We start from the raw sequence: 4,894 nt of genomic DNA on the forward strand, positions 1-4,894 counted from the left end.
AGCATAGCATACGCTAACAAACTTTTACTGAATTAACAGAAAAAAAGCTTGGGAAAATGTTAGCAACAATGGTTGTCAAACTAATTTAGAATCATTAGTGATTGTTTTCAAACGAGACTGGAGTGTTTAGGATTTTGAATTTTGAATTAAGTTTAAGGTTTTGTTAATTAGGATTTTGAGAATCGCTTAAGACCGTTATCGTTTGAAATGAACTTTACAATTATTACAATCAATAAAATATCGGGTAGAAATAAAATTAACTATGCTAAAAATATAAAACTACATCTATAGAGTTAATTTTATTATAATTACAAATAGATAAAAAATAGTTGAATGTTTAACGTAAAGAATGATATTGACTAAATTATTAACAAAACTTCAAACAAAAATATAAAATCTAAACATCAAAATAGGCTTGCCTAAAAAGATACGTTTTGAGTTGTCTCTTAAAATGCCCCTGTGACCAAAAAATATATCCTTATTTTTTTTTGGATTTCAAAACTATGTTAACTGAACACTAAGTGACCCAAGTTTTAAGCCTTGATTTCAAAAAGACACCTGTTTATTTTAAATGGAATTTTCCTATTTAAGGGTCCGTCATTACTAACTTTATGTTCTTGAGAGAGCTGGATCGAGGAGAAAATGACGTCAGAGGCTCACTGGTTTAAGAATGCAATGCGTGTGTACCCGCAGAATTGATGCGCAAGCACGGGATTTGGGCTTTCAGACTTTTAAATTCGCGCTTTGCATATATAATAAATAAGCTGCGTTCACACGCTGAAATTTTAAGCTATTGAGCCTTTGACGTCACTTTTCCCGATATCCAATCCTCTGAGGTCCAATCGGTCAGTTTTGAACGTGAGTAATGGCAGATCGCGAAATCCAAAATTTACACTCAAAATAGACGGCCTTAGGATAAAAATCAAAGCTCAAAATTTTGCCTGTCAGGTGTTAAGCAAACACACTTTCAAAATCTGAAGAAAAAAAGGAAGTGATTTTTTTTTATCACAAGGGTACTTTTCTGATACGCCTAATGTTTTGTACAATGAAGAGAAAGCTAACTAGCACGTCTAAGTTTATGTGGCTGTGAAAATGGAGGTTAGAGTCAAACCAAACACCTCTGCCTCTTTAGATTTTTTCACCAAAAAATGCCGTCACGACATTCACAAACTTAAATTCAATCGCAACACTAAATTTTCCAACCTTTCCTCGGAAGAGTGGGCGGCGCTTAAAAATCTTAGTAAACGCAACGACATAGTTGTCAAATCGGCCGACAAAGGCGGCGCGGTAGTTGTTTGGCGGTCCGACCTTTACCAAAAAGAAGCTTTGCGGCAACTTTCGGATACCTCGTTTTATGCCAAAATCCCTAAAGATCTCACTTCCAACAATCAAAAACTTGTCAAAGACACCATTCAAAATCTTATAGTTAATCAAGAATTACCGGATACTGCCACTAATCTCATCATCAACACCCCTAGAACTTCGTGCATTTACTTCTTGCCTAAAATTCACAAACCCAACAACCCAGGTCGCCCTATCGTTTCTGCCTGTAGTTGCCCCACCGAACTCATTTCTAGCTACTTAGACAGGATTATGACGCCTATCGTCAAATCTTTGCCATCATACATTAAAGACAGTACACACGCACTACAAATTTTCCGCGATTTCAATTTCTCCGGCCAAGACAAACTTATTTTCACCATGGACATTACATCTCTATACACAGTCATTCCTAATAGCGAAGGTCTTCAAGCACTTAAACACTTTTTCGATCAACGCACTGTCAAAGAACCTAGCTCGGAAACGCTCCTCCGCCTTGCCGAACTAGTTTTAACGCTTAACTGTTTTTCATTCGCCGGCAACTATTACAAACAAATTAATGGTGTAGCGATGGGCACAAGAATGGGACCTAGCTATGCCAATCTTTTTGTAGGATATGTTGAACACCAATTTTTTAGTCAGTACAACGGCCCCAAACCTGAACTCTACGGCCGTTACATCGACGACTGCATCGGCGCTATTTCATCCAGCAGAGAAGAACTCGATCAATTTATAACCTCCGTCAACTCTTTTCATCCGGCTCTTAAATATACCTGGGAAATTTCGGAAACTTCATTGGCTTTTCTAGATATCAACGTTTCTATTAGAGGCAACGTGCTATGTACTAGTGTGCACTACAAACCTACTGATTCACACAGTTATTTGTTGTATTCATCGTCACATCCATCACATGTCAAGAACTCCATCCCTTATTCTCAATTTCTTAGACTTCGACGTCTATGTAGTGATGACTCCGATTTTTCCAGCAAATCAGAGGAGATGTGCCAGTTCTTCGAAAAACGTGGCTATCCTGTCTCTGTGGTCAAAGCGGGCCATCATCGCGCCCAACAATTTGACCGACAGTCATCACTACAAACGTCACAAAAAGATAAGAATGACAGAATTCCATTCACCCTCACTTTCCATCCTCATAATCACGCAGTCAAAAGCATCATTCTTAGTAATTTTAAATTACTCCAAAATGATCCCGAGACTGGTAGAATCTTTTCGCAACCTCCACTTATTTCATTCAAACGCGACAAAAACGTAGGCAACTTTTTAGTTAGAAGCGCGCTCAAAACTAACGAGCAACCCGGCACTTTCAAATGCGCGCGCTCACGATGCAAAACTTGTCTTTTCATTGTTAACACTAGCAAGATATCGGGACCTAAGCGATCTGTTAAGATCACCGATCGTTTCACATGTACCTCCGCAAATGTCATTTATTGCATAACCTGCACGTTATGCAATAAATTATACATTGGTGAGACAGGTAGACGACTAGGTGACCGATTCCGCGAACACCTTCGCGATGTTGAGAAGAATGACAAGGATGCATCCAAGCCAGTCGCTCGCCATTTTAATCTGCCTAACCACTCCAAAAAACACATGGCTATCTGCGGCCTTTCCCTACATCTAGGTACGACGGAAAGCCGCAAGAATCTGGAACAAAAATTCATCTTTCAAATCGGCACCCTTAATCCTCACGGTATTAACGAACGCTTTTCATTTAACTAATATATTCCTATTTTTCACGTTGCCATGTTACCACCAATAGCGTAGCTCCTACTCTACTATAAAAACTACACGTAACCCATAATCCCTCGATTCGCTCTGACGAAGGGCTAACGCTCGAAACGTCAGCTTTTAGAATCTCTGTACGGTGGCCAATTTACATTATCAACTCCGTTGATAAAACCAAATTTTTGTATACTACTTCCCCACCGACGCAGCACCACAGTTTCTTTAGAAACTACCCCTTCATTCATTTGTCATTCAACCGCTGCGACCACTAACCTTGTTGTTCTAGTATTTTTTAATCCACAGATTTCTAACAGGAGACCCAAGACGACGATGCCAAGCTTGAAGAAACTCACCAAGGAGCTACGCCAGGAAATCGTAAGTTATCTTTTTCCTTTTCCCACACTTAGCAGTAACTTAGCTTTCCGTTTAGCCACTCTCATTTTCGCCAAAACTAGGTTTTGCAGTCACATCAACTTCATCGGCCGTTGCCTCAATTCTAAAGTCATTCCTAAAGGTTTTCGCTCGAACTTTCATCCGGCTACATTCTCTCACTCAAATCAGTATCTTCACCAAATTCGATGTGCGCAAAATTCTTTTTCACGTAATATTATGAGGATCACAATTAGAGCTATGTGCCAAAAACGAATCGCACTTGACAAACAAATTCTTCATTGTCGCTCCGAACTTTCCAAAATCTGTCCAGCAATTTTAGTACAATCGATTCGCGCTAAAATCCGACAACTTAATTCTGGACTGTTTGACCATTTACACCAAACCAAGACTCTAAAACTTCAACAATTAATAGGTCCGCAAATTACCGACGACACTACATTGCATAGCCATAATACCGTAATTACAATTCCAGAAAATCTTCCGCTTACTGACTCAGAGAAATCTGTTCTCAGTAAGGGCCTAAATTTTGTCCCTATTACCAAACGCACCAACGAATTTTCTATTAAGCAAGATGTCGAAAAATTCCTTCGCCGCGTTCAGTTAAAAGCCTTTTTTCACGACAAAGAAAATGATTCGGACACTTCTAATAAAGATATTTTTGAAACACTTCTAGTTCGCAAATCCAAATGGACTCCCCCAGAGGGACAATTTGCCTCTTTAGATTTTTTCACCAAAAAATGCCGTCACGACATTCACAAACTTAAATTCAATCGCAACACTAAATTTTCCAACCTTTCCTCGGAAGAGTGGGCGGCGCTTAAAAATCTTAGTAAACGCAACGACATAGTTGTCAAATCGGCCGACAAAGGCGGCGCGGTAGTTGTTTGGCGGTCCGACCTTTACCAAAAAGAAGCTTTGCGGCAACTTTCGGATACCTCGTTTTATGCCAAAATCCCTAAAGATCTCACTTCCAACAATCAAAAACTTGTCAAAGACACCATTCAAAATCTTATAGTTAATCAAGAATTACCGGATACTGCCACTAATCTCATCATCAACACCCCTAGAACTTCGTGCATTTACTTCTTGCCTAAAATTCACAAACCCAACAACCCAGGTCGCCCTATCGTTTCTGCCTGTAGTTGCCCCACCGAACTCATTTCTAGCTACTTAGACAGGATTATGACGCCTATCGTCAAATCTTTGCCATCATACATTAAAGACAGTACACACGCACTACAAATTTTCCGCGATTTCAATTTCTCCGGCCAAGACAAACTTATTTTCACCATGGACATTACATCTCTATACACAGTCATTCCTAATAGCGAAGGTCTTCAAGCACTTAAACACTTTTTCGATCAACGCACTGTCAAAGAACCTAGCTCGGAAACGCTCCTCCGCCTTGCCGAACTAGTTTTAACGCTTAACTGTTTTT

This window comes from Montipora capricornis, chromosome 10 (assembly GCF_036669925.1).
Source record: "Montipora capricornis isolate CH-2021 chromosome 10, ASM3666992v2, whole genome shotgun sequence".
Classification (NCBI taxonomy): Eukaryota; Metazoa; Cnidaria; class Anthozoa; order Scleractinia; family Acroporidae; genus Montipora; species Montipora capricornis.